Genomic DNA, 12,789 nt, shown 5'->3' on the forward strand with positions numbered 1-12,789 from the left:
GCTGCAAGCAATCCCTGAGAGCACAGAAACCCCAATCCTCAGTAATGTTTGTTAATCCTGCAGAGAGAAAACACAGTTGTAACAAAGGAAAAGGGCAGCTTGATCTGCCTTGCCATAGGGTGTCTCAAAGCAAATGAAGATTTTGTATTTATTGGCTTCTTTGATGGTAAAGGACTACAAGGGGAAGGCACCTCCTCGTGTTGTGCCTCTGCCATCCTGATGAGGCTGCAGTTTGTCAGGCTGCAATTTGCACAGACTACATTATCAAAGGAGATGTTACACAAGGAAAGAGGGCTGGGCACGCTCAGAGACACTGGATAATGAGTAAGATGCAAGTAAATAAATGGAAATGGGAAATAAAACACAAGCCCAAGGAGTACCTGACTCTCTTGGTTTGTTATTTGAGGTCTGGTGGATCTTTTTCTTTTCTAAGCATTTGCCCTTATAATTGGAGCACTAATAGTGAAGAGAAACCCTCAGTTCCTGCTGATGCTGCCTCTGTTTTCCAGCTGTAACTCTCCCACCAAGGTAAAGAATTATAAATTCCCCACACTTGAATTTTGTTTTTTGTGAGTCCTGAATATTTACTTCCTCAACAAGAGATGACATATAAAGGGAATATTAGTATGGGTAAGATAAAGAAGTGAAATTATGTAGAAATTGAAGAACATGAAAATCAATAAAATAAGCTATGCAAACCCTAAGCAGAAAGCACAAAAAAGACAGGAGAAAAGCCTTCCTGACTTGAAAGGATTGGAGTGTGTATTGTGAAGAGATGGGAGCACAAGGACCCCAAAACACAGCAGAAGAGGTCAGGAGGGGAGATGACTACCAGCAGTAACTGTTTACCAGTTTATTTGTTGTGATTTATTCACTGAAAAGGCTGACAAGCATTGGAACAGGCTGCCCAAGGAAGTGGTTCAAGGTGTAGTGGTGGACTTGGCAGTGCTGGGATAATGGTTGGACTCCATCACCTCAGAGGTCTTTTCCAACCCACACAATCCTACGATTCTGTGTTTTTCCTCTATCCTAACAGTGAACTCCAGGCACCAGACAATATCTTGTTAATGTTGATGTAAATGAGACACAAAAAGCACAGTCACATCAGTGATGTGGCCATGAAGCCCTTTTTTTTTTGTTGAATACAATAATGACAAAAAGCATTATTATGGTCCTGCCAAACAAAGTGCCACTTACACCAGCCTTGTCAAAGTTTTTTATGTCACTTACTTTGATTAAAGGTTTGTTAGTAGAATAGCTGCCAGAACTTTCACTCTCTGAAATAGTCAATACTGATATAACATAAAAATGCCTCTGTCTATATGTTAATGCCTTCTCTCAAGGGAAAAAAGGAAAAAAAAAAAAAAGTGGATCATGCTATTCTTCATCTGTTTTTCTACTAAATTAATTTAAAAGCCTGAAATAAGAGAGGCCCACTGAGATGAGCTTCTCTGATTCTCATCCTGGAGAGTGACAAGGGTTTCAGAACATGAATGTGATGTCCTTCAGGACCTTGCTGAACTAGCACCGAGCTGACAACATTTAAGCAGCTTGGCACTGCCAGGACTCAGACTTTGCAAACCAGAAGGCCAGAGGAAGAGGTGGCCCAGGGTGGGAGAAGAAAGTCCCAGTGATTCTCAGTGCCCTTTGCCTGGAACAGCTCATCCTCTCTCTTTGGTCACTGGCCTGTGTTGCCCTATGGCCCAACACTGTGGTGCTGTGATGATATCCCTGTACAGAAATATTTTTTTTCAGAGTTCATGGCCTGCACCTTCACAAGATGTTAATTTCATATAATATGACATTCAGTCCCCAAAACTAGACTAATCAACCATGCTCTTGTATCCCATTGGTGTGGTATAATAATAAATTAATACGTAGTCAAACTTGTGTATTTGTTGTTGCAAGCTGTGACAAATGCCTGAATGCTATGGATGCCACATTAGAGGTAGCTTAACTCCTTTTGCAGGTATTTGCTCCCCAGTGTAGAAAAACTTTTCTTTCCATACATTCCTTTCATTAGCTATCATGATTTAATAGGTCAATTTTACCTGGAGGAGGATATTTCTGTTTTAAACCAGTATCAAAAATCCTTCCCTTCCCTTCCCTTCCCTTCCCTTCCCTTCCCTTCCCTTCCCTTCCCTTCCCTTCCCTTCCCTTCCCTTCCCTTCCCTTCCCTTCCCTTCCCTTCCCTTCCCTTCCCTTCCCTTCCCTTCCCTTCCCTTCCCTTCCCTTCCCTTCCCTTCCCTTCCCTTCCCTTCCCTTCCCTTCCCTTCCCTTCCCTTCCCTTCCCTTCCCTTCCCTTCCCTTCCCTTCCCTCTCCCTCCCCATATCCCTGCTAGCAGATGTGTTTGTGACCAGGTGTTTCAAGCCACCTGCGAGCGAAGCAAAGCCTGGGTTGGATCAGTAGGAAATTCTCTTTACTATGGGCAGCCCCTGGGGGCTCTGTGCGTTTGTTTCTTCACTCGGTGCTCTCCATGTGCCACCTGCAGGCTGAAGCCACTGCCTGTCCACATGGGGCTGCTCCCAAGGTGCTCAAGGCCAGCCTTGAATTTTTTAATTCCTGAATAGAAGCAAGGCCCAAAAGGTGGTTCAAAATCAGGTTCAAACCCAGCCTCCTTTTATTTTTGTCACTGTCTATATGGACAAGATGCAGATTCTTCCTTTTCTACCAGGCACAGGTTTGAATTAATCCAGCTTTCCTCATATCACATCCCAGATGAAGAATTCCAATTTCAAGGCTGTGCACATTTGCATGGCTTTGTCTTCTGTCAGAAGGGAAGGGAAGGAAGGCTGCTAGTCCTATCAGAAACTACAGTGCAAATCACCCCATGAGATAATTTCCACAGAGCAGTTCAGTGTGGGAAAAGCTGTCTGGCAGTGAATACTCGTGTGGTTCATTAAGGGAAATTCTGGTGGAGAAACCTCGTGTCTAGATGTGATGAAAAGTTAATGAAACACGCACAACATCCCTGTGATCTGCAGCTCATTTTGAGCAGAAGCAGGTGCACCTGAGGCTTTTGGTAAATGTTTCATGGGTATTTGTGCATGACCCCAGAGCTGGAAGGCAGCAGGGGAGGGAGCAGCTAAACTGCCAGGTGCACAGTGGCAGCCAGGGCAGTGGGGAGGAAAAGGGGTCCTTAGATGTGCCTGAATGAGAAACAGGACAGCAATAAGAAAGTGAACATAAGGATTTAAAATCTGTAGAACCCTGACTATCAGCTCCAAGGAAATGAGCAGCTGATAAGCTGAAAGAGAGTCTAAGATACTGAGATACAGTGAGGAACATGATCCTCTTTACAGTACTGCTACTACAAGACCAGAATAAAACACACATTTTGCAACCTATTGTTTGTCTGAGAGGCTTGCTGTGGTATCTGTGTTAGATCTGGCCTGCAAACAAGTCACTGCAGTATAGAAAAGGAACTGGTAATGCTTATCATATGGCTTAATCCTAGTTTTGGTAACAAATGTATATATATATATGTATATGTTTGTTATTTATAATGTGTAAACACATTAGAAAGTCAGATAGATGCTATCTAGGAAGCCAGGGAACTCCCCAACAATATCAAACTACTCAGATTCTGTGAATTCGCAGATAAATTTGTTCCAAAGCTCATACCACCATGTAATACAACCAAAACCAAAGTGTAGTGCTGAGCACTTAAGAGTTTACAATTGCTTTTCTAGCTATGCGTAAATTATGAATGCATTTTGTTGTTCAGGGTTGTACAGTTAATAAGACAGCCTGCTTGGAAATTGGCTTGTCTGTTTAGAAAGGCAGGGTATGTGTGAAAGACAAATGGATAAGCAACAGGCTCACAGCTCTGGAAATAACAGCTCCTGACAGCGCTCGGGTAGAGCAGCCCTGCACCCAGGGAAAGGCACTCAGCCTTGCTTATGCAACATTACATGCCCTGACTGCCCCAGCAAGTGAGGCCCTTCTCCCTGTTTCACCAAGCCCTCCATGAGGAAAACACTTCCCACCAGGCTCATTCCTCCCCGTGTCTTACAGCTCTTCCATATCTCAGATTCATCAGCTGCTGGTTTCCTCAAGTACACAGTCCAGAGTACTTGGCTCATTCCTCCCCGTGTCTTACAGCTTTTCCACCTCTCAGATTCATCAGCTGCTGGTTTCCTCAAGTACTCAGTCACTTACAGGCACGAGAGAACCTGGAAATTGCATGGAATGATGAGATGGTGGAAAGCAAAAGTACAGAATACAAAACCTGAAGAAAAGTTCCTTTCCTGTTTCTATGGCACACTATCCTGACAGGATGAAAGATCACCTGGAGTTCACACAGGACTTTTCTATGCACATTGTAGGTGCTTCTGAAATAAGATGTCCACTGACATGAAGGAGGGAATTCAAGATGTAAAATAAATCCATTATGGCTGTGTATTTCTTACTCTATTTAAGTGCATAGCGGGATCTGGAGTTTGTGCAAGGCTCCCTTTCCACTGGTGATTTGGATTCAATAGAAACAGTGCATAAAATGAGTGGTTTTAGTCTGTGGATCACAAAAGTAATCAAAATGTAAGAGGAAGTAAGAGGTGGAAATAGAGTGACCAGTTCACAAGTGAGAATGGACCTGCTCAGCAGCTCCCAGCAGCACCTACAAGAGCTTTGCCCCAGAGGTTTTCCCTTGAAATCCTCTTCCCCTGAGCGCCACAGGCTGCAGGATTTTCAACTGCCCCCTGGGCAGAACAACTAGTTTTGTGATTTTCTCTCCTGATGTTTTCCTTTTCCCTGAAATTCTCTTTTGCCTGCTGGCAATTATTTGCTGCTTCCAGACATGCTTTGTAAAGCCATGATACCACTGGGGAGTCATTGGTGAAACAGCCTCAGAAGTGCTGCTGACCTGATTGCAAAGTATCACATTAACAAAAACTTGACTTTTTTTTCTCCCTGCTCAACCTACCAGCAGGGTTTCTGCTTGATCACTCAGTGTGTGGGAGAGGAATCCAGACTCTGCTGCATTACTCACTGGCCTGAACAGGGAAAGCCTCTCCATATGTTTTTCCTAACGTGTGTGTACACATTACAAACTGAACTCTTAAATCAGATGTTCTGATTTTCTGGTAGTGATAAAGGGATCAGAGTAGGCTGACTCTGTCACAGGGAAAGAAAACAGCTTTTAACATACTGATGTCTAATTTTTTCCTTGGTATTCATGCCAACCTTTTTGATGGGCACATCAGCCTAGATATGCAAAATTACTACAGCCCTGTTAGCACAAATCACAAACCTACTCTGGAAAGCATTAGTCTGGTGTCTCTTTCCATTCTTCATTTCAAGTTTATATTATTGTAATGTGTGTTCATGGCCTGTTTTATTCAACTGTAGTATCAGGTACCTGAGATTCAAATGCCATTAATCCATTCTTATATAGTTATCTTAAACATAAAGCAATATTGTATTTCGGATACACTGTGCACACTAAAGGAATATGCTTAATTACCTTCAGTAGATTTGAATAAAGCAGTAAGAAGGTAATTGCTCAGGTAAGAAAGGAGCTGAATTTTACAGGGGAAATATCTTTTTAATGGGAAAATGAACACTGGAGAAAGCCAAGAGTGCATTTGTTTGATTTGAAAAGCAAAGAGAAGATAGATATAATGATGCTGGATGACAAAGACCATTTCTCAGGAAGGAAACGTAATTTTTTCAGTGTATGGAAGACCAAAAATTATGGTCTGGCACTGATATTGACAATGAAATTGCTTTCAAGGAATACATTTTTCCTGTGCAGGGTGTAAGGGCAATCCCATAGGAAAATGAGACATTAAAGCAACATTGTTTCTGAGAGGTGATAGGTGTTGAGAGGGGAGAAAATGGGGATTAGTGGGACTCTAAAGGCAGTGACTCAGCTTTGTGAGCAGCTGCTGGTGCTGGGCAGGCTGAGAACACCCTGAGAGAGGCTGGTGAGGTGTCCTGGCTGCCAACCCCAGCATCACACACGGGCTGCACCAGGCTCTGCTCCCTGCTCCCAGAAATGGGATGGGAGGAACAGGCAGCAAGTGATGCTCAGGAAGCTCCACATGAACATGAGGAAGAATTTCCTTCCCGTGCAGTGACCAAGCACTGAACAGATTGCCCAGAGAAGGTGTGGAGTCTCCCTCACTGGAGGTATTCCAGAACCATCTGGACACAACCTGTGCTCTGCTTGAGCAGGAAGGTGGGACCAGATGACCCACGGTGGTCCTTCCAGCTTGGCCCATTCTGTGATTCTGTAAAAACCTTGTGAAGCCCCAACTTAAAAAATCAGACTCCAAATGGGCACTTGGGGGCAGTGGTTGCTTGGCTGTAAAGGAAGGCAGGAGCAATTCCCCAGCTGCTGGGCAGGAGCTGCATGAACACTTCCTGAGTCAAATACCTGGGGTGTGAACACAGCATGGGCCAAACCACGAACTCTTCAGGTCTTGGAGGGCTTCAGTTTTCAGAAACCTTCATGTGCTGTCACAGACTTAAATTACGAGGTGATTCTTTGGTTTTAACTTGTCTTCATTTCTCAGGGCAGCATGTAGGCAGGAAAGGGCTCAGGATAAGAGGTGGGTGCTGTCCATCAGAGTTTGTCCCTTCCTGTTTATCTGTTAGCTGTGCACGGCTTTCTACAGAAGGAGAGGAGAAGCCTGACTGCAAGAAGGCTACAGGTGACATTTGCACCTACTCCAGGGGACATTGGGATGGACATTCTGGTTTTCAAGTGTCTCAGTGAACATATCCTTGAGCTCCTTTATCTCCTTCAGATTGGCAAACACCAAAAAGAAGAGAACATAACCCTTTCATATGCCCTGACACTCCTCAAAAAAGCAGACCCAGCAATAAGGTTGGATGACAGAGGAGTGGAAACTACATGATTTTTAAGATTCCTTCTGACCCAAACCATTCTATGATAAAGGGGACGGATCCAAAACTTGCTGATTGTCTTCAGAAAGTCCCCTGAAAAGTGCATAGCTCCAAAGCTGTGGAGGTTCTTCAGCATGACTTTTCCACAGGAAAAAAAAGAAGTGTGGTTTCTGTGGGTGACAAAGAGGGGGTGCACAGGTGTGCACAGATGGATGTGACTGCCCCTAACCCCACCTCAGCTGAAGCCAGCTGGCCAGAAGCAATTTCTGATCCTCAGGGCTCTGTCTGGGCAAACATCGCTCACTGACCAGGTGAAAACACCTTTTCTTTCAGCAGAGCTTCCTTAGGAGAAGGACCAGGATGGAAGTAGGAAGAACCCTACAATAAAGAGGGATGATGCATAAGAAATTAGGGCTTTTTTTAAAACTTCTTGATGAAACACAGGAAAGGTGTTAGGATTTTGTCACAAAGGGTTTTATGAATTATAATTTCAAGGTTCAAAAGGAAAACTAAGACAAATGTCAAGGCCCCACCCTTCAGAATTATTCCAAGGAGGGAAAACCAATCCAAAAAAAATAAAGATGATTTCCATGCTCCATCTCCATCAGAAATTTGGGACTAATTTTAACACGCCGGAGTGTAGTGGTGCAAAAAATAGCAGAGAGAAGATTTATGGTGTTTTATAATTTAATTTTGTTCCTTTTATTCTATGCCAAATTGCCCAAACTCTGTGATGCATTACAACATAAAAAAGCACAACTGTCAAAATCAAAGGGCAATGTGGATGAAAAAAACCTTTAAAATTAAAATAATGAGATCTCTTAGTCTACCTCTTCTGAGACCTCACTTTAATAATTATATAAGAAAGACTGAATTAAATCTTTAAGTGCAAAACAAAACTCATTTTTTAAGATATATTAAATTTGTCATGTTTTTATGCACAAATCATGGGTGCTAATTTTATGCATTATTTGTTTTTTTAATAGTCTAGGTTTTGGCCCTCTCAGCTTGTCAACCAAGCAAGGTAGTGCAGAGTTCCACATGAGAGAAGCTTTGTAGAAGAAAGGCTGGAGAAGCATGGCTTTTAGGGGTTTTCTTGGCATGAGTCCTCATGGACCCTGAGCTTTCTGCTCCCAACATTTATTTAAGAGGAGAGCAGCTGGAGGTGCCCTGTCTCACTTCAGGGGGTGCAAAAAGCAGAATTCAGATCTGCTCCAAGCAGAAAGGCTGCAGGACATGACAGCTCCTGCAGCGTGGCTTTGGTGCTGTTTTTCTTCAGAGGCAAACTCAAGTGGAGAGATTGAAAAACCTGAAAGACAACCCAGCATCTAATTTAAAGACTACTATTTTCCACAGGCTCTGCAGCAAATTGAAGTAGGAGTCCCCTTTGTTTGCTCTGGTAGTTCCAGGAGCCGTCCTTCTTGCAGGGTTAATTTTATCTTTTATAATTTCTGAATGACATTACAAATGAGAGCTTCCTTTGGTCAATCAGTTCAGCACATTCCTCAGCAGAGAACTGATAGGAAAATTTATGGCCTAATCTTGGTAAATTTAACAGAGACTGACATCAATGGGATCAATGTTAAATCTACATATGTGTTGCCAGAGGCAGGTCCAGGAAATGAGTAGAAAAGCATGGAAAGTTTGTAGATATTCAACTGTCATCCATCACTTCTTGTTAACAAAGCAGAAAGAATGAAAGAAATTTTTTTCTGACATAATCCTGTTTTGTTGTCTGAAAAAAAAATAGAGGCATAATTAATAATACATAATGCAGAATTAACAGTCCTTAATACTTTCCCCTGAAAAATGGTAACAAAGGTCTGGGTTTTATCAATTTTGAATTGTCCCTAACAAGCCATTTACCTGTTTGCATTGTAAAATTAACTTTTCTCAATTAATGCTAATATCAGTTCTTTTTGTTCTAATCAGATTGTTCCAAAAAAGCAATAAGCAATGTGGGATTAGCATTAATAAGAAAAAAATAAAAGAAAAAAACACAAGAATATTATGCCTGCTGGGCTTTTACTGCTACAATTCCACTTCCACCTCCAGTGTTAATAAGGCTCTGGGTGAAATTGGTTTCTTTGGTGATAGAAAAATAGTGACATACTTCTAAAGGATTTTTTTTTCCTTGCAGAAATTGTTATAAGAAGACCAATTGTGTGGATGCAATGAAAGGCAAATGTCAGAAACAGAGTGTGAATCCTTCCCTCACAAATAATTTAACAATGGCAGTGCCCATGCAAATAGTCATCCAAAACCTGGCTACCACAGTAGCCTGAAATCCTTCGCTTTGCAGCACATCAGCTGCGTGGAGATGTAGATAACAGAGCCTGGAGGAGCACAAAAGATGAGATGCAAGGGCCACCTCACATCTAACACACACACAGAACTCAGCACCTTCCTAAAGAACCTAAAGAGGCTGTTCTGAGTGTGTTACAGCCGATTTCCAGCTATGGCTTTGACTGTCACAAAAAGTGTGAATTTAATCCCTTACAGTGGCAGGGGCTTGTTGACTGGAGACAGCTTTGAGGAACAGAGCACTTGAGTGTTTTGTATGTTGATGTTTCATGCCTGGGTAGAGAAGAGATGATAAAACCACCCCAAGTTTGGGTTTTACACGCTGGATGAAAAGCACTAGAGAGGTTTCATTATTACTGTTCTTCAAAAGCTCTCCGTAGTGCAGCCTCACTGAATGCCATGCATTCAAGCCATCAGGAAGGAAGAGTTGTGATGTTTCACACACAGGGTAAGGAAATGAGTAAATGAGATACCACTGAGACACCTCTCTGTACCTGAGAGGCTCTAAATTGTCCTCACTGAACTGTTGCAAGGAGAGGGCGTGTGAAAGAAAACCTACTCAGAGGAGAAGAGGGATGCTAAGGACAGAGCCCTCCCCAGCCAGAGAGCATTCAGGAACTCTGGCAGGGTATCATCTCCCCTTTGCTGTGGTCTGCAGTGTACCCTGGGGCTTTCCAGGCTGGGTGGCCCCTTGATAAAATGATCAAAGGGAGGCTAGATTACTGCTGTGTCTAAGACCAGTCTTCTACTGCATCCCCTCCTCTTTCTCTCTCTTAAAAAAACCTAAAAAACAAAAAAACCCCTACAGCACAAAACCAAAAACAAACAAAAAACTCAAACCAAACAAACAAACCAACAACAAACCCCCCAAAAAAACTATTTTAGAGAGCTAAGACCATCATGCACTGTTTCCAAGGACCAAACACTGCTTGCAGAGCACAGGCAAAGGCCTGGTGAGGGACTGTGAGTGATGCAGTTTTTGACCACTGCCACTGCCTTCAGTGCACTCCTGGGTCCCTCAGGACACCTTGCTCAGGAGCCTTGGGAGTGCAGAGGACACCTGAGGCAGGGCCTTGGAGTGAGGAGTGGATGGACTGAGTGTGAGAGGACCTTAAGGACAAAGCAGAAATGTGTTGTCTCCCTGTGAGCAGCCTCTGCCTACAAGAGGCTTTGAGGACCCCCAGTTCTTCCCACAGCCTTTGCTGTGCCAGTTTAGCTCCCAGAGCACAGCAGCCTACGTGGGACTGGATCTGTTCCTGTCTGGCTTTCTGCCCTCACCTAGAACAAAATTAACTCTTCAGGAGAGTTGTTGCAAAGAATATGATCATGGGATGGGAGCTCTGTAAATGAGGTTTTGAAGAAGGGCATGGCATTTGTTAGTGCTGTAACATGAGAACAGATGAAGCATATAAACAATTTATTCTCATCAGTCACAGGAACCACCCTATATAAAAGCCAGGTCAGCTTTGGTCAGTGCCAGAAGTATTTTTAGCAGAAGTAATATGGACAGTCTGAGGATCAGTGTGACTCTTTTTGAAAGCATGTGTGCTATTTTTGTTCCCAGGTCTAGAACAGAGAAGTGGTTTGGAAACTCATAGGACATCCTGGTGCAAATGTAAGACCATGTTTAGGCAACCCAGAGCACAGTGAAATGCAACTTTGGAGGGTTGTATGTTGGATTGATCAGTCTGGTAGCATTGTCCTGGGAATGAACATGACAGTGTTATGATTTACTACCCAAATACAACAAGTGCCTGCAGCCCAGAGCACAGTGGTTCATTCCCCATGAAACAAAATCCAAGACACACCTTGGGACTCTGGCTGGTGGCTCCAGAGACATTTCTTGACAAGAGTCTGCCTCAAATGCTTCATGCAAGATGTATGTGACAGGGAAGAAGGGTTTTCCTCAGGTCTGTCAAAATTTTGGGCCTTCATTCTGCAGAGAGATACATTGCTTTGTGCCAGTACCAAAACAAGTGTGACATTTGTATATCCCCTCTCTCTCATACTGCCAAAGCATGTGGGAAAGGTACTACAGGGAGTAGCTTTTTCCATACAGTTTTTCCAGATGCATCATCTTTAGTATTCCAGCATGAATCCTTTAAGTTCTGCTGGGGCTGCACCACCAGGTACATCATGTCTTCTCTCTCTTAACCCTGTGTTTATGTGTCTGGCCTGACAACAGCCTTGTTGCTCCCTGATCATGGTGGATGCTGCTGATTGACATGAAAATTAAGCAGAGCAGTGCTCCAAGCACAGAACCATTCCAAGGATACCAAGCAGGTCTCCAGGAGAGGGGTTTGTTTTCTCCCAGAGGCTGTGATCCCATTGGGGCTGATCACACTGGTGTGCTGCTTGTGTGGTGCTCACCAAGAGCACGGCAGGTTTTGGCTCTAGCTGTAGCCACAGAAGCAGCCCTTCTGTGGGGAGACCTTCTCTGTGGCCTGGGTGATGCAGCAGGGAGAAGGCAGCAGAAGAAATCTCTTCTGAGGGCCTCCTTGGCCTCGGTGTAGCATGACAGCAGGAGAGTTGTTCACTGCTCATGCAGCTGGGCAGTGTAAAGATGTGATTTGTGTCTCGGTATGACAGCACTGCGGGGCTTCAGCTGTGCGAGGTGTGGCTGCTGCCAGGGGGGAAGGCAGGTGTGCCAAAGGATGTGCCCAAAGGCATCCCAAGGGATGGGCCATGTGTCCCAGGATCCATCTCCAGGGGCTGGCTGGTGCTGGGAGGGAGGGAAAAGAGGCAAGAGTTCAACATTGTTTATTTCTAGAGTTCAATGTTATTTATTTCCACATGGTTTCCTTCAGGAACTTCTGGAGCAGCATCCCTAAATGAATCTCTCAGATACCTCTTGCTATTAAATGATGTCAGTCGCACAGGAGCTAAGATCACCTTATTTCTTGTCAATATCAAGCTGTTACAGCCCAAATTGCATAAAGGAATTGACACTTCAGGAATCAGATCATGAAATCATTGTAATAAGCGAACACTGTTTGCATTCAGGCTGCGTCTCTGAAGGTCTGACATTGATTTTGAATTTTGCAGCCCATTCCTCCTGCTTGGGCCTGGCAGGATGAGATGCTGAGGCTTCTGAAAACCCCCAGTGTAGATAGAAACAGCAGCATGAGTGCCTGGGAAAGAGAAGGGAGGCAACCTCCTGGAGGAGGGTGGGAGAGGGCTGGCACAGGAATAGAAGACCCTGTTCTCAACAAACTGCATCAAAGGGCAGAGCAAAAATGCCTTTCCTTCACCAAAACACCCACTGAATGTCCTGTGTGAGCACTGGTAAAACCCTTTGTAGAGCACACTTTCTTGAATCACAGAAATCACCCTCCCAAACACAAATTTTATTCAGGAAGGTTTCCCTTTGATAACATAACACCTTTGATAATGGGAAGTTTTTTATCTGAATGCTGGCAAGCAACCATTCTCTCCAGAACTTTGCAAAGGGTAATAAGGTGAAGTTTGGGGAGAGGCTATGGGGGATTCTTCCCCTTCTTTTCTTTTTTCCCCCTCTGGGAGAAACTGACTGCGCAACAACCAAGGTAGTCACTAGTGTTCAGTCTGCTACACTTCCTGAGGCCAGCCATTAATAGGATATTTGGCTGCAGAACAGATGATTTGGATGCTCT

Source organism: Cyanistes caeruleus, chromosome 3 (genome assembly GCF_971803275.1).
Source record: "Cyanistes caeruleus chromosome 3, bCyaCae1.hap1.1, whole genome shotgun sequence".
NCBI classification, from domain to species: Eukaryota; Metazoa; Chordata; class Aves; order Passeriformes; family Paridae; genus Cyanistes; species Cyanistes caeruleus.